Source organism: Sus scrofa, chromosome 6 (genome assembly GCF_000003025.6).
Source record: "Sus scrofa isolate TJ Tabasco breed Duroc chromosome 6, Sscrofa11.1, whole genome shotgun sequence".
Lineage (NCBI taxonomy): Eukaryota > Metazoa > Chordata > Mammalia > Artiodactyla > Suidae > Sus > Sus scrofa.
In genome coordinates, this window is record NC_010448.4 from 15097717 (window position 1) to 15116246 (window position 18530).

At 40.2% G+C, this 18530-nt stretch overlaps 1 protein-coding gene and 1 long non-coding RNA gene across 4 annotated transcripts in view; one reads left to right on the forward strand and one right to left on the reverse strand.

Moving 5' to 3' along the window:
• The window catches only part of PMFBP1 (polyamine modulated factor 1 binding protein 1), a 116230-nt gene that overhangs the window by 82975 nt on the left and 14725 nt on the right, over positions 1-18530 (reverse strand). The window lies entirely within an intron of this gene.
• The window catches only part of LOC110260920, a 116899-nt gene that overhangs the window by 3331 nt on the left and 95038 nt on the right, over positions 1-18530 (forward strand). The gene's annotated exons all lie outside the window — the stretch shown is intronic.

Sequence of the window (18530 nt, forward strand, 5' to 3'; positions counted from 1 at the left end):
CTTTGTCCTAAATCTCTATCTCTTTCCAGTTCTTTCTGCTGACCGAAAACATGAGAGGTGTCCTCACCCAGGGCATATCAGGCTTTAATCAGGAACTTGATAATGTGCTATGATGAGGGTCCCACACATTCTCTTAGAGAAAGCCTAAAGAATCAATGTTTTATTATGGAAAATATAAAATAGGCACAAAGGTCAGAAAAGAGTATAATGAATCGCTCACCTCAACAATGATCAATAGTTTTCTATTCTTGTTTCATCTATTCCCAACCCACTTTTTTTTTTTTTGGTTTGAGTTTTTTCAATCTTTAAAATATTTATTTATTTAATTGAAATACATTTGACATAAAATATCATGTTAGTTGTAGGTGAATTATACAGGGATTCAACATTTACATTAGGAAATGACTGATCACCCCAATAAGTCTAGTAAGCATCTGTTCTTATATGAAGTTATTACAATATTATTGACCATATTCCTTATGTTGTACATTACATCTCTGTGGCTTATATATTTTATAATTGCAAGTTTATACCTCTTAATCCCCTTCACATATATGCTCAGCCCCTAAGCCCTCCTCCCCTCAGGCAACCACCTGTTTGTTCTCTGTATCTGTAGTTTGTTTTTGTTTTGTTTTGATTTTTAGATTCCACATATAAGATATTTGTCTTTATCTGTCTGATTTATTTCACTTAGACGATACCTTCTAGAATATCCATGTTGCTGCAAATGGCAAGACTTCATTATTTTAAGTGGCTGCATAATATTCCATTTACTATATATGCATCTTCTTTATCCATAGGTGATGAGGATTTCCTTTTCTCCATGTCTTCCTCAATGCTTGTTTTTACTATTTTTTGACAATAGGCATTCTAACAGGTGTGAGGTAATAACTCACTGTGGTTTTAATTTGCATTTCCCTGATGATTAGTGATGTTGAGCATCTTTTCACAAGTCTGTTGGCCAGCCATATGCCTTCTTTGGAAAAATGTCTATTGAGGTCTTCTGTCCAATTTTTAATTGGATGTTTGTTTTTTTGATGTTGAGTTGTATGTGTTCTTTGTGTACTTTGGATATTAACCCCTTATCAGATATATCATTTGTAACTATCCTCTCCATTTCAGTAGGCTGCCTTTCACTTTGTCAATGGTTTCCTTTGCTGTGCAGAAGCTTTTTAGTTTGATGTACTCCCATCTGTTAATTTTTGCTTTTGTTTCCCTTGCTTGAGGAGACATATCCAAAAAATATTGCTAAGAACACTGTCAAAGAGCATACTAACTATGCTTTCTTATAGGAGTTTTATGATTTCTGGTCTTACATTTAAGTTGTTGATTCATTTTGATTTTATTTTTATATGGTGTAGAAAGTAGTCCAGTTTGATTCTTTTGCATGTACCTGTCCAGTTTTCCCAGAACTATTTATTGAAGAGGTTCTTTTTCTCCCATTTTATATTCTTGCTCCTTTTATCATGGATTAATTGACCATATAAACATGGGTTTATTTCTGGGCTCTCTATTCTGTTGCATTAATCTATGTGTCTGTTTTTGTTTGAGCTTTTAAAAAAAGCAAATTTAAATAATCAGATCATTTTTCTCACAAATACTTCATTATCTTTAACAAAGAAGAGCTTAAAAAGTATCACTGTCATGTCTAACAAAATTGACAAAAATTTCTTAATGTCATCAATATGTAAACTTCAGATATACCATTTTACTGTTTAAGCAGAAATTGGTACCTATCATCTTTTGAGAGGGCAATTTGGCAGTAGATTCAAGATTTAAAATGCTTATACCCTTTAACTCTGCATTCCATGTCTAAAAATTTCTCTTAGGATATACTACATCAACTAAACTATGCAAAGATAGTATTGCTTATGAGAGCAAGAAATGAACAACAAACTAAAGTGGGTTTTTGGCCATTTATACTAAATCCATGCAAGCATTTAAAAGAAGGTGGTAGCTCTATGAGTTTTGCTATGAAACCTTCTAAGACATACAGTTATATAAAGATGAATAGCAGGAAGGATATATAAGAAACTTCTGGGAAGGACAGGAGAGGGCAACAATAAGATAGGAAGGAAATTCTTCTTTTCCCTGATAACTTCTTGTGCATTTTGAATTATTTGTATCATGAAGATGTATTACTTCTATAGTTTAAAAATAGTAAATAAAAAGGGTATTCTCATTAGGACAAGTTTGGGGAACTCTGTTTCTGTGTTTCTGGTGGTTTCCCATGTAAATAGTATGGTAGTGATTACTAGTGGTGTTTGCATATACTGTTGTCCTCCCCTTCCTAACCACCCAGGAAGATGACATTCCTCTGCCTATCTACAGTTAGGTAGGGCCATGCGAAGAGTTCTAGCCGCTAAAGTATGTGTGAATGTGACACATGTCACTTCCAGGCTCAGGTATTTAAAGTCAATGTGCTCGGAGTTCCCAATGTGGCTCAGTGGTTAACGAATCCAACTAGGAACCATGAGGTTGCGGGTTTGATCCCCGGCCTTGCTCAGTTGGGTTAAGGATCTGGCATTGCCGTGAGCTGTGGTGTAGGTTGCAGACGCGGCTCGGATCCTGCATTGCTGTGGCTCTGGTGTAGGCCGGTGGCTACAGCTCCGATTCGACCCCTAGCCTGGGAACCTCCATGTACTGTGGGAGCGGCCCAAGAAAATGGCAAAAAGACAAAAAATAAATAAATAAAAAGTCAATGTGCTGCCTCTGTGCTCTTCCCTTTCCTGCCACAGTCACTCTGGAAGCCTCCTGTTGAGATGGCAATGCCCCCAAACTAAGGGAGCCAGAGCCCTGAGGCACTGCACAGAGGACCCCCAATGTTCAGACAGCATGAACAAGAAAAAAGCTTTTGTTGTATTAAGTCTCTAGATTTCAGTGTTTGTTACTTCAGCTTAGCTAATCTCATCCTGACTAAATCGGTAATGACAGTACAACCACTGTAGGCACATAAGAAATAGGCTTCTACAGACTGTGCCATATACCTGGTAACACTGTGTGGAATGGTCAAACACCCCTCCTACTTGATATCACTGGGATAATCATGCAATTAAACTGCAAACAAAGGTAAGTACAATTTCTAGAGCTGAATTTATCCTTCTTCAGGCCATGGTGATGACTTCTGCACTACCAGGGAGACTGCGCTCAGACTTATAACTTAACATTGAAGTCCATTGATGTTTTTCTCCTTCTTTTATATTCTCTGAGCCTCCCTGGCATGAGGACGATTAAACTGTAGCCACAGCAGTGCAGCTCTGCTCATCACCCTCGATGACCCACTGCATAACTTAAGCATGAATGATTTAGAAGCATCAGGTGCTCTGAGAGCTTCAGTCTCTTCCTTTTCCACCACTCTAGGATCACTGTTTGGGAAAGTAGAAGCTCCAATTACAATCACCAGAGAGCCAGGAAAGAAATCTCACTGCTTTGCCTCAGCTAAAAATGAATGATTGTCCGAACAGCTTGTTATTGGTAGATGGGGTTGGGGGATCTGAGGTAGTGAGTGAGAGTGATTTGGAAGGCATGGCAGAGACAGGTATGGCAGGACAAAACCAGAGGCACAAGAAAAAAAGCACATCTAGATCTGAGCTCAAATTTCAGCTGTAGACTTATTAATATGGCCATTCTTACTGGTGTGAGGTGGTATCTCATGGTAGCTTTGATTTGCATTTCTCTAATAATCAGGGATGTTGAGCATTTTTTTCATGTGCTTGTTTTCCTCTGCATCTTCCTTGGAGAACAATCTATTGGTGGAAATGTAAGCTGGGAATCTATGGAGAACAGTATGGAGGTACCTTAGAAATCTATACATAGAACTACCATATGACCCAGCAATCCTACTCTTGGGCATATATCCAGACAAAACTTTCCTTAAAAAAGACACATGCACCCGCATGTTCATTGCAGCACTATCCACAATAGCCAAGACATGAAACAACCTAAATGTCCATCAACAGACGATTGGATTAGGAAGATGTAGTATATATACACAATGGAATACTACTCAGCCATAAAAAAGAATGATATAATGCCATTTGCAGCAACATGGGTGGAACTACAGACTCTCATACTGAGTGAAATAAGTCAGAAAGAGAAAGACAAATACCATATGATATCACTTATAACTGCAATCTAATATACAGTACAAATGAACTACCATAAAGAAAAGAAAATCATAGATTTGGAGAATAGACTTGTGGCTGCCCGGGGGGAGAGAGAGGGAGGAGTGGGAGGGATCGGTAGCTTGGGGTTAATGGATGCAAACTATTGCTCTTAGAATGGATTTACAATGAGATCCTGCTGTGTAGCATTGAGAACTATGTCTAGATACTTACATTGCAACACAACAATGGGAGGAAAAATTATGTATACATGTATGCGTAACTTGGTCCCCATGCTATACAGTGGAAAAAAAAATTCAACTGTATAGCCTTAGGCACATAACTGAGTCTCTGAGAGCCTCTGTTTCACCCCATGGGTGGTTGAGAGGCTGAAACGAGATAACGTTATGTAACAGTCCCCATAGAGTGTCAGACAAATAGAATCAGAAGCACCTCCAGGTACAGGGTCTCTATGACCCACACCTATTTACAACTTTTGAGGACAAGCCAAGCTTGGGGACATCAGGGTGCCCACTCATTCATGACTGTGCTATGGGCATTCCAGGAGGGCGTTTCCATGGGGCAGTTCCAGCACAGCATTGGCAGCTCACCATCAGCAACAACGTGATGAATGCTAAAAATCAGCCTTTATTGTGAGCATTTACTGGTCTAATCACTTTATATAAAGACTTACTACAGTTTTATGAGTGTGATTACTGCTATTTCCATTTTGTGGATGATGAAACTCAGGTCCCAAAAGGTTAAGGGACTTGCCCAAGTCAACACAACCTGTAGGTGGTAGAGCTGGGATTCAAAGCCAGGGGGTTTGGTTTGAAAGTCCATGCTATTGTCATTGCCTCCTGCTCAGCTCACTCAGTGTAGCATGGCAATGATGACTGTAGCTCATAGCTCCAACTGCAAAGTAGGAGAGGAAATGTTAACTCCCTAAAAGCTTTATAGTGATCTTCTTATGAATCATATTTTCACCCAGATTGTATGTATTCTCAAAGTTTAAAAAATGCATGTAGGAAGAGGATTTTGAATTGGAAAATGTGAGTCATTTCTATATTTTTCAGTGTTGGGAGGAGTGCAGGGTGTGTCAGGAGAGTAGTCCTATGCAACATGGCTCCAATACCTGGCGTTCTATTTTGTCCTGATAGCCAGGCTGGAAGGGTAGGTCAGATAACAGAGACACTTAGAGGCTCTGGAAAGAAGTCTGGGCTTTGCTTTGAATCAGTGGAGGTCACTGAGGAGGACAGATGTGATGACTAATGTTCTGCTACAGCCTATCTGACAGTGGTGTGCAGGGTGAAGGAAAAGAGAGAGAGACTGAGGTAATGGGGCCAATGGAAAGGTTACTGCATGTGGGGATGAGGGCTGGGCTAGGGTTGAATCAGAGGGAAATAAAAGAAGGAGTTTCTGGAGAGGAAAGGAAAAATGAATAGGACTTGGTGATTATTGGTTCCTGGGCTGGGAGAAGCAGACACGGAGGCATTCAGCCACTGTAAAAATTAGGAGGAAAAAGAGATGGTTTTGAGAGAAAGAAGATTCAGACACTGAATTTTAGATGAGATGGGAATACTGAGGAGCAATGGCTAATAGGCGGTAGGAGATACTGTGCTGAAAGGAAGACAACGATTCAGGGCTATGACTTAGTAGAGAATGGGAATTACAGCAGTGAGAACTAGAGAACGTTATAAGAAGAAAACAGAGAACCAAGAGATAAAGAAAAGAAAAAAGGACCACAGAGAGGTGGGCAGAATAGTAAGTGTCAGCATCAACAAGGGTGAAGGTGGAGGCCAGCCCAAAGAACCAGACAGGGAGAGCACTGGTGACACTTGAGAGTACAGTTTCAGTAGTGCTGTGTTAGGGTTCTCCAGAAGAACAGAACCAACAAGGGGTGTGTGTGTGTGCGCGCACGCGAATTAAAGAGATTTATTATAAGGATTAGAAGCCAAGAAGTCCCAAGACTTGTAGTTGGCAGGCTGGAAACTCAGAAATGCTGATGTGTAAGTCCAAGTCTAAAGACCTGAAAATCAGAGGAGTTGATGGTATAAGTTCCAATTTGAAAGCCAGCAGGCTCCAGACCCAAGAAGAGCGGATATTTCTGTCTGAGTCTGGAGGCTAGAAAAGACCAATGTCTGTGGAATACAGAACAAATAGAAGAACTAATTTTGGCCCTCAGTTGACTATACGCAAACTGGGGAAACAAACTCCATACACAAGAAGCCGTAGTTAACTACCCTGACTGGGTTGGCCATGGAGGCATATGCAGGAGACTGGGAAGCAGGAGGAGATTTCTTTCCTCTTGCAGCATCTCTGGAAAGGTCACATTCTTCTGTGACTGTAGTTTCTGCTGGGCCACTCTCCTAGTTCTCACTGGCTCTGGTATGCTATGTCCCTCTCTTATCCCCTCCACCCTAGGGTAGTTATGGCTTCCTTCTGTTGTTATTCTCTGGGAAACTCATCTTTTTTGCCTGTTCTTTTAATTCCATCCCCTCCTCTGTCAGTTGCCCCTTCCTTAAATCCTCTTCATCTGTGTCACTGTGTGTATGGAGGGGGTGAAATCTGTTTCCTGTTGGGACCCTGATGCAATGAAACTTACGGAGTTGCAGGTAGGTGGTTGCTTTGCTTCTTGGTAGAGATTCTAATGTGTCAACCAGAACAAATACGTGTCTCATGGATGAGAAAAGGGTTAGCCTTCTCCAGCAGAAGAGGAGGACCATCCTTGAAAGCAGACAGTCTACTTACAGAAAGGAAAAAGCAGGAGTTCCCGTCGTGGCGCAGTGGTTAACGAATCCGACTAGGAACCATGAAGTTGAGGGTTCGGTCCCTGCCCTTGCTCAGTGGGTTAACGATCCGGCGTTGCCGTGAGCTGTGGTGTAGGTTGCAGACGCGGCTCGGATCCTGCGTTGCTGTGGCTCTGGCGTAGGCCGGTGGCTGCAGCTCCGATTCGACCCCTAGCCTGGGAACCTCCATATGCCACGGGAGCGGCCCAAAGAAATAGCAAAAAGACAAAAAAAAAAAAAAAAAAAAAAAAAAAAAAGCAAGAGCTTGACAGGAACAAGTTGGCGTTTGGGTATACACAAGTCTGATTTGTACAGTTAGTTTTTAGACTTTAAAAAGTTAAATGAATCTTTCCTGGAAGCTTGTGCTTCCTGAACTGTCACTCTTTTGAAAAGAGAGCTACATCAAAGCCCCAGGCACTTGAATTCCCCAGAACCCAAACTTCAGAGCCCTGCTGGGAGACACTGCAGATCCTCAATTAGGAGAGGGAGTGGAGGTGAGCAAGGAACCCTTCCTGCTGTAATTAATCCGGGCATAATATTCTTTTTCAAGCTTTGCTAATTGAAATTAAACAGCTGCCACCTTTGGACAGGGACAAAAAAGAATCCATTTTTCAGCCTTTTCTGATTTAACAAAGACTGACAAGGCTGTGAGGAAACCAGGGACAATTTTACTCCCATGGCTACTGAGTCTCTCAGTGGTTGAACCAAAGCCAAATAACAAAGTGTTGAGGAGGTGAACTGTTTTTCTACTACATGAGTAATAGCATGCTCTCCAGGAGTTCACAGGCCAAAGGACTGATTAAGTTAGTCTCATGGCCACTGTCACGAAAATCATCCAGTAGCCAACTCTTCCTAGTACCCCCCAATTACTGACATATCTACTACCACATGCTGGAAGAGACTAGAAACAACTGAAGAAAAATGCCTGCCAAGTGAATCCTTTGCTAGGTAAATCCTTCTCCAGGTAGAGAATGGTGGCAAGGGATGGTTTTATACTCCAAGGGCCATTATTAGTTAAAGGATGTTGAAGGAAAAATAATTTCTACATTGCACTTAAGGCTGTGCTAAGTGCTTTCAGAGAAGTTGTCAATTCAATCCCCACAGCAACATGGTGACTCAGGTCTTGTGAAACAAACTGGACTTGGAGCTAGATGGCTTGAGTTTATGTGTGGTTTCACCAGAAATTTTTAAGAGATTTTAGGTCTCTGTGTCTCAATTTCCTTATAAATAAAATGAATATAATGCTTAATCCTTATCGGTGAGAGATAATCAAGTCAAGCAAATAGACTCCTTTGGATGAAAAGTTCAGTCTATGTCAGGAAATAGTACTTTATTAATGTGAGTGGAAACAATGAAATCATGTGGGCTAAAAGCAGAAGAGAATGCATAGGTGAATACTCAGTGAAAATATCAACCATAAGGACAAGGGGCTGAAATTTAAAACTTTCTCTAAGTATAGTTCTTTAGTGTGTGTGTGTGTGTGTGTGTGTGTTTGTGTGTGTGTGTGTGTGTGTGTGTGTGTGTGTATGGGGGCTATTTGGTTAAACCACAATTATAGATCCTCTTTAGAAATGGTGAAAGGCATAAAAATCACTCAGGTCTCTGCTTAAGTGCCACATAATCAGAGAGGATTTCCCTGATTACTCTAAAGAATAGCACTCTTGCCACTCATCTCCTTTACCTTGTTTCATTTTCAATACTTAGTTTATCATATATTTTTCTTAAGCTCCAGGAGGGAGGAGATTGTGTCTGTTTCATTAGTTGTGGACTCTTCAGTGTGTACCATGGTTCTTGCTACATAGTAGGTACTCAATCAGTGTTTATTGAATGAATTTAGTAATGATATAAAACAGTGTTAAATATTTTTCCAATTTTTTTGTCATAAAATATATAAAATTTATATCTTAACTATTTTTAAGTGTAGAGTTTAGTGGCATTACATAAATTCATAGCATTGTGCTACCATCACTAGCATCCATCTACAGAGCTTTTTTCAATCTTGTAAAACTGAAACTCCCTTAAACAGCTGCTCCTCATTCCCCTCCCTCCAGCCCCTGGCAACCACCATTCTACTTTCTGTCTCTGTGATTTTGACTACTCTAAGTACCTCATATAAGTGGAATCATACAATATTTATCTTTTTGTGACTGGCTTATTTCACTTAGCATAATGTCCTCAAGGTTCATCCATGTTGTAGCGTATGTCAGAATTTTCTTCCTTTTAAAGGCTGAAGTGTTAAATATTTTGATTCTCACAAAAGTTTTTGTATAGAGGGTACCATGAGATATCTAAATACTTCATCCGATCTTCTAAGAATGTGCTTTATGAAAATGGCAGCAATATTGAAAGTAAATCTCACTGTAAAACAAACTCAGCAAAGAAATATTCACTTCCTTTCACAGTAAGGGTGGTATCAAAAGCTCATGCAAACATCAACTTAGGTGGCTGGAATAAAAAGAAGATTCAAGCATAAAGTAGGAGAGTCAAGGCACAGTCAGCTTGTCCTGCACATGATGTCTTAGTAGCAAGCAAAATATGTGCTATATTGTATCACTCAACGATGAAGTTTTGCATGGCAGGGATGAACCACTTTTATGTAATGAATATTTCCACTCAGACCATTCTTCTAAAGAGTGCTTAGCCTTTCAGATCTCAGTAAATGGCATTCCACTCGCTCAAGGTGATCTTAAAATCTTGAAACAAGACATATAGAACTCTTGATTAAATATGGTGGATTAACTACATGTGTTTATCTCTGCTTACATCTGAAACCTTATTAAAATGATTGTACATTTTTAAAATGATATAAACCCACTAGGAAAAGAGTGAAAGAGTGAACAGATAAGAGTGTTCTATGATTTTTGGAAGTTAGAAAGCAGATGACTAAATGAGATGACTGATTTAGTAAATAACAGAAGTCATAGTCTAAAGTTAATTTAGAGGGTGATATGGATAAAGGGCTTGGGACTTAGGCACAGGTACTAGATAAAATCAGTGACCAGAAGAGCTGGGCTTCCTCCCACCTCCTAGTCTCAATGCATAGAACAGCAGCAGCAACACATCTACCTCCAGGCAGAAAACAGGCCATAGGCTATTACATCTAAACAGATCCTCAAGGAGGGTGAACTTCCCAACACTCATTTCAGATATGATCTATAAAGGGATTTCTTTCCAGAGAGCAAAACTGAATGCTTGTCAGGGTAGAAGGCCTTCGCAATGCCAGTCCCACAGGATTCCAGCATTTGTAGAGAATGTGTAACTGCAGTTAATATACCTCCTTTTCACTTCTTTTCTGACCAGGAATTTTAACTTTAATTTATTTTTGGCCACACCCATGGCATATGGAAATTCCCAGGCCAGATATCAAATCTAAGCAGTAGCTGTGACCTACACCAATGCTGGATCGTTAACCTGTTGTGGCACATCGGGAACAACTGACCAGGAATTAAAAGAAATTTTTTTTATTAAAGTATAGGTGATTCACAATGTTGTGGCAATTCCTGCTGTACAGCAAAGTGACCCAGTCATATATATGTGTATATAGATGGATAGAAAGATAGCTAGCTAGATATTCCTTTTCTTATATTATTCTCCATCATGGTCTATCACAAGAGACTGCATTTAGTTCCCTGTGCTAGAGTAAGACCTCATTGCTTATCTATTCTAAATGTAATACATAGCATCTACTAACTCCAAACTTGCAATCCATCCCACTCCCTCCTCCCCCTCCTTGGCAACCACAAGTCTGTAGCCTATGTCTGTGAGTCTCTTTTAGAGACTTATATCATGATATAAGTGATATCATATGGTATTTTTGGCCCTCTTTCTGACTCATGTCACTTAGTATGATAATCTCTAGTTCCATGTTGCTGCAAATGGCATTTTTCATTATTTTTAATGGCTGAGAAGTATTCCCTTGTGTATATGTACCACATAATCCATTCATCTGTCAATGGACATTTAGGTTGTTTCCATGTCTTAGCTGTTGTGACTAGGGGTGCAATGAACATAAGGGTGCATTATCTTTTTTAATTATAGTTTTACCTGGATATATGCCTAGGAGTGGGATTGCTAGATCATATGGTAGTTCTATATTTAGTTTTTTGAGGAACCTCCATACTGTTTTTCATAGTGGTTGTACAAATTTACATTCCCACCAATAGTGTAGGTGACCAGGAATTTTTAATTCCAATTCTTGCTCCTGACTCACTACAGTATATGGGGTGGAGGTGGGAAGGAAAGAGAATTTTTTCTTTTGGTTCATTGATTGCATGCTAAGAAGAGTTATATCTGGAGAGTTCCTTGGTGGGTCAGCAGGTTAAGCATCCAGGACTGTCACTGCTGTGGCACAGGTCTGATCCCTGACCCGGGGAAATTTTACGTGCTACAGGCATGGCCAAAAAAGAAAAAAAGGAGTTGATGGAGAAATCTGTGCATCATCCAGAGCTCCTGGACCTTGAGCCAGGCTGTATTTATTTACTGGATGGGACTTTGGGTTGTTTGCCCTTGCAGAAAGGTGAATGTGTTCTACATGCGGGGAGAAGAAAGAAACTGATACATTATGACTAGAAGGATAGATGGTGGGAGAGACTGCTATGCGCAGGAATATCAGTTCTCTCCTTTGTGGATATAAAGCTACACTAATTACTCTGTAACCCTTATATCTAGCTGAAATCACCATGTGATTGAGTTCTAGCTAATAGAGCACAGGAAGAGCAAGTGGTGTGCTGGTAAATGTTTAACAATGGGCTCCCTATAAAATATACATAGTCTGCTTCAGTTTATTATAAATTTTCTGATATAGAGGATGTGAAGCACATCACTTACAATGAACAATATAATAATCACATTTAAAAATATGCAACATTAAAGATGAAATGAGAGATTCATTTAATTTTGGTATTAAAAATAATTCTAAAATACAGTGGTCAATATTAGAAATAACAGTAATGCTATGTAACATAATCAATGCCAGTCATCTTCAACATCATATTTAAAACAAAAGCTATTACCTTTGCCTACTCATCTTTTTTGTTTTTATTGTTTTGGGCCACACCTGTGGTATATGGAAGTTCCCAGGCTAGGGGTCAAAGAAGAGCAGTAGCTGCTGGCCTACACGACAGCCACAGCAATGTGGGATCCAAGCTGCTTCTGCAGCCTACATATAGCTCACAGCAACACCCGATCATTAACCCACTGAGCAAGGCCAGGGATCGAACCGCATCCTCATGGATACTAGTTGGGTTCGTTACCACTGAGCCATGATAATTCGTGCCTGCTCATCTTGACTTTTATCCAGTGATCTCTGTTCTTTCCCTGTATAAATTCAGAACTAAAAATATCTCAAAAACAATGCTTCTGATGTCAGGGCTTCCCCTATTATTAATTTACTTGACAAATACTTGGGGTCAAAGACTAGAATCTCACAGTTTTAGGTAAATTGTTACTACTGGTCAGAAGGCTTAAACAAATCCTTTAGCTTAAGATAATGTTTGAAAGGTTCTGTTTTAACAGTAAGAGCTCTAGATAGTAAGGTCTGCATCTGGGTACAGAATCTTATCTGGACCAATTATCCCCTAAAGCTAGAATCTGTGGTCTTTTCTCAGGGAATATTCTGATAATACTCACACTAAGCACAAAGAATCAGAGGGAAAAGCACTCAAAAGATACTTTAATGGAAATTAAGAAATGTCTAGCTATAAATCAATGGAATCTATCAGAACAGAAATGTCTTGAGAAACTATTTTTTTTCCCCAGGCTGAAGACTTCTTAAAAAGTTTAAATATAAACATCTAACCCCAGTTGAAGGGTTCTTTAAAATTTCAAATACAAACATCTAACCTAGAGTATAAAACAGTCCAGAAAGTACAGTGGGTAACAGCTTTGAAGGAAACACATCCCTACAGATGCCTTATCCCTCCATTCATCTGCCAGACAGTCACTAGGTGTCTACCATGTGCAAGGGAGGCATAGGTGGAAGCCAAAGTGTTGGCTAAGGCTTCACGGAGGAGGGGGCACAGAACTGCTGAGTGCAGAATGGAAAAAGGGCATTCTAGGCTTCGCAAAGGGCCTGAACAAAGTGCATGACGTATTTGAGAATTGGGTAATGTACTAGGGGGTCAAATTATATGAAAGACCCTAATGACACACAGATAATTTTTGACTATGTTCTACATACCAGGGGGGAATCTCTGCAGGGTTTTCACCAGTGTTAGAAAAGGCAGCACTCTAGCGTTTTAAAGGCTAAAACATAGATGGAAAACAAGAGGCAGAAGACAGTTGGAAGGATTTTGTCCCAGCCTAGGTGAGAGACAGGGCTCCGAAATAGGACTGTGGGAATTGAAGGAAATAAGCAGCCATGGACATGCTGGGAGGTCTATCCACCGGGCTTGCTGGCTGACTGAATGTGTATGTGTTGGGGGGCTGTGAGGACCAACGGCACTGCAGGAGGCTCCTGTGTCTGGAGCCTGGGGGAGCTGCTCAACAGGGCCACTTTTATCCAGGGTGGGAAAAGTGAGTGAGGAGATATACATTCAGTTTTGTAAAAGCTGAGCTGCAGAGGCCATGGGGCAGATCGAGGTGGAAGTAGGACATGGAGAGATACAGCCTCAACTTTCCATTTCATGAATAAAATTAACACACGTTTGTTGAGTCTTTACTACATGTCATGAGAAGAATTTGGTTCCTGGTCATAGTGGAGCTAATGGTCCAGGAAGTTCTCTAGTAAAAGCAGCCTTCAGTTTAACCAAAACACTTCCCCAAGAACACACTTGGTGGAGAAATTAAAGAAATGCATTTAAATCTGCCAGATAAGAGAGGATTTCTAAAAACTGTAATACTCTATGTTTTGGGAAGACTGAAGAAAGAGATACATTTATGTATTACTGTTAACAGTAAACTGGCATAACTCTTTGGAAAGTAGTTTCGAAATATTTATCAAGAATCTTAAAAAGGATTATATTCTTTAAATCAGTAATTCCTCAGGTGATTCCAGAGGAAATAATCCCTAATTTAAAAAAGCTTTCTATACAAAGATGTTCATCACAATAACATTTGTGATAATAGTTTAAGAATTAGCTTAGATGCCCAGTTACAGTGGAATGGTTTGGTAAATTATGACAAATCTGCTAGATGGAATATTAAACAGCCATTAAAAGCTATGTTTGAGAGAAGTCTGTTACTTATGTTCTAATGTTAACTGGTGAATGATATTCAGTATCACCACAGTTGCACAAAATAAAACCAAAAGCCCATGAACAGAAAAAGAACAATGTCTAGAAGGAAATACCACAATTTTAACAGTGGCTGTTTTTTGGCACTAGAACTTGGTTTTTCTTATTTGATCTATTCATTCCCAAATTTTCTATCATAAGCATTTAATGACCATTTAATCAGAAAAATAAGTTCTAACGAGCAAATACAGAATGAAGAACCATTAATGAGGACTTAGTGGAGACTGCCTGCGGAACCAAAAGCTATCAATCAGCAAGGGCTCAGAGATAGTGCTCAGGCACCTTGCTCTGTGCCTTGCAGGATGCAGAGGTGACTCTGGGTGCCGCAGCTTTGCAGAGACATTTGGGGGCCAGGGTCTCTGAACAAATGGTCAAATGCTAATAAGACACCGCTTGAGTTCTTTTTTCTACTGGTATTTTCCCCTATTCACTGCCTGCTTTAGGAAAGGTTAGATCACCTAGTAAAAGTACCCTCTGGATGTCCTCACTAAGGGCTACTGAGGGTTATTCAGAACTCCCAGTTTTCTAAGAATTGTCTTTTCTCCTTTTCCTGCAGTGGCTGCTCAGACTCAACAAGCTACAAGCTGGTGGGGGAGGGAAGCAGGAAGCGTGCGACTGTTCTGAGACACACCATAAACCCATAAAGTCTGAAAGGTTAAGCAAAGACTGAGGCATGAAGAGTGAAAATTCTCCATTCAACAATAATCTCACCCCCACCCCAACTCTTCTTAAAATGGAAAGAAAGGGTACAAGATGACATTAGGCACTTTAAAATATGCAAAATTAGGTGCTGGTGCAGACCTCATTAACACCCGCCTCCAACATCATTAAGATGTTTCCAAGAAAATTAATTGAGAGACTCATTAAAAATAAATTAAGAAAAATGTGTTGCAGCGCGCCTGCACTCAGCTCATAAATCACAGCTCAGAGCTCCGGCCCGCTGCTCCGGCAATTAACTCCAACCTATTTGTTTTATCCTGACTGTGAAAATTAGAAAGCAGACGTGGAGATTAGATTAGGGACGTCTGTCAAGCGGAACTTGAAGTGAATATTTTAGGATACAAAATGGAAACCAGGAAAACAAAGAAAGCAGAGATTTCTTTCTGAGGAGCTTGTCTTTGAAAAGTGACAGGCAGATGAAGGGTGTTGGAGGGAGAGCTTGGGGAAGGAATACATGCTTGCTTGGGAGGCAGGAAGGGCGGGGGAGGAAAAACAGGCAGAACTATTCTGACCAGGAATAGCACAATGAATTTGCATTATAAATATAAACAGATCCACATCGGTAAAGACGGCATTGAGACGTAAAATAGATGTTTCTGAGGATACTTGCGTATATCATATTTTAATGTTTAGACATAGGGCCCTGTGGCCTAATCACTCCAAACGGTTACTGGTCTCTTGCAATGTGTTATGTATCAATGATGACTACATGCTCTGCTATATGATGTGAAATACGCCAGTCCCTTCCATGTACGTCTTATTTAACAACCCGACCAAAGATTACTGAGGAGCAGGCACTCTGCAGGCCTCATTCACGAACGTGATTTCATTTAACTTTAATATCTTCAGAGAAAAAAATTGTTTTATAAGATGTAGAAACTGAGGCTCAAAGTAAAGTTCTATGCCTGGTCAGAAAATGGCCGAGGTGGGTTTGCAACTCTGGTGTTTTAAATTTAAGCCCCGTGTAGCCCGCAGTGACGTAGCTTCTTTTCATTCAAAAGTACGTACTGGGTCACTGTGTTTTTCAACCCTCAAACTAGAAAAGCTTTTTGTTCTTTTCTTTCTTCTTCCCTTTATCTTCTCCTTCCACAAATATTTATTGCACACCCACAACATGCCAGGCACGGTACCAGGTTTTCAGGGGACATAATGGTGGCATTGTTGAGTTTGGAAAGACAAGCATGAAAAAGTCACTGCAAATGTGAGGGATGTGTAGAGGACAGGCTGAGAACACTGCCAAGGGAAGCAGAGACTGTCCACCATTTGGGTCATTTACTGACTGCCTACTGTGCACTAGCACTGCCTACTGTGTTGGACTGCTGGCTCTCCTACTTACTAATCACGAGACCTCGGGTAAGTTATTTAACCTCTCAGTTTCCACATCTGTACAATGGGGATAATACTAATACTTACCCTAGAGGTTTATTTTGAGGATGGAATAAGAAAATCCATTAGAAGCCCTTAGCAAAGTGCCTGGCTCAGAGTAAGCACTGAGTAAATGTCAGCAGTTATTATTTAGAGGTGACATTTAAGTTGGCTCTTAAAGGAGCAGTAGGAATTTAATCAGAACTCCTTTCCGGGGACAGCTGTAGCCTTATGGGTGGTATTTAAAATTATCTGGCTCTTTCAAATACAAGAGGGAGTGAATAATCTTGAGTGGATAATAAGAGGCATGCTAGCCTGTCATGACACACAGCCTCGCTGGGCCAGCGCTCTGCTGCTCTAGGATGCAGAATGAAGAGTGGAATGCAGCAGGGCAAGGAACAAAGGGCCGCTTTGCTGCTTTGCTTCTTTTCCTCCAAAGCATCTCAAAGGCCATGGGGAAAAACTCCTATGCATAGGGGAGAAGGTTAAGGTTGAGGAAGTGTATCATGTCACAGAATTGTCACAACCCCTTCCTACTTTGCCTAAGAAACAGTTATGGATCAGTAGTTAGTGGACTGGCCTCAAGAGGCTTTAGAAATTCAGTGGCAGTGCAGTGAATTATAGTTTATTCTTTCATTCTGTTTTAATTAAGTTTTCAAAAGATCGGATGTAATTCTTGACTGTAGGTCTGTTGACCCATCCTTATTTATAAAAAGGGTATCCAAGCTGACACTCAGGCGGATGGATGTTCTGATATGGCCCTGAGAGATGCTTGTGATTGTGTTCTTCACAGACCAGTCAGTGACTGTGTTGTAGGAGTTACTCAGTGTTTTAAACATCACCCTTACCAACAAACAAGGCTTGACGAAGGCAAAGTCTGAAATACATGAAACCTGAGAATAAAAATATTTCCTAATTAGTAGGAAAATTACTAGCTAACCTTAGAAATTTCCTTTTTAAAAGTTTCTACATCTACCTGAAAGTTTAGAAATTTGTTGAAGGGCAAATACCTGGGAAGGGTACCACTGTAAACTCTTACCAGGCAGGATGAATTTTATACTCTTTCCAGATGACAGACTTTGACAGAGGAAAGGAAGTAAACACACATGGCCTAGCAGCAGTGGAGGGGTACTGCACTGAGATCTCCGAAGCTTAAATAAGGCAAATAGCTGCTCTTGAGACGTATTGTCTTTAGCTCCATCCTTTCCTTGGCCCCATGTTCAAATAGGTGCCTTGTTCTGTGGATTCTACGTCTTCCATATCTTCTACATCTGTCTCCCCTTTCCATCCCCCTATGCCTGAGTTTGGCTGTCTCTTGTCTGAGCTCTTGCTACTCAGTTTCCTCTCCTCCAGTCTCTCCTCCTTTACTCCACGGATGGATGTATTGTCCGAAAGAATAGATATAAGCCTCTGATATCTACAGAATAAAGTGCAAGCTTCTCAACATGGTCATCTTGAATCTGGCCACTAATCATCTTTTCAGGCATATCTCTCACCGCTTCCTCTTTTTCTAATTATAATTTTTGACTTTTGCCCACCCAGAGCTCTCACTATTTCCCAAACACACCCTGTATGTTTCTCATGCCTTTTACTCTCCCATTACCTTTGTCAAATCTGCCTTAATTCTCCTCTCGCTAACAAATTGTAAACTTTTTTTCAGTTCAAATACTCATTGCCATAAAGCTTTCGACGTTGCCTTCCCCAATCTCAGAGAGAAGTAATTTATTTTTGGAGTATGCACAGTGCCTTCCAAGACTTGCTGAATGACTGAATAAACCTTCTCATAGCAATGATTGCAACATCCATTATATCTCAACTGGTTACAGTCTATGCACTGGTCCACTACTTCACTAGATTCCAAGCTCTCTAAAGTTATGAACTATTATCTTGTTTGTGTCTCCCACAGAATCTTCACCTTGTACATAGTAAGGGCTCCTTAAATTTTGTTATACTTACAATGAAATTTAAATGCTTTGACATTATTTCATTTTTTCTGGGTTACTTATGCAAATAAACATATAGTTGTGCTCTTGATAATGGAGAATTAATGGCTTATATAGATTAACTTATGTGTGAGACACAGGGGTGTTGCTGAGGACATCTCCCCAAACTTCTGGTCCAGTGCTCTTTCAGTCATTGCATTTTATCCCCATATCAATATTCCTCAAAGAACTGGATTACTTCACAATAGTTACTTCCATACCTAGAAGATGATAACCAACTGGAGAAGCAATGTCTGAGCAGGCTAAACTACGCACCCTTCTCTGCGCACTGAATGGTGTACAGATGGTAAATCTGTGCTTGTTTTCACTTACTCTCCA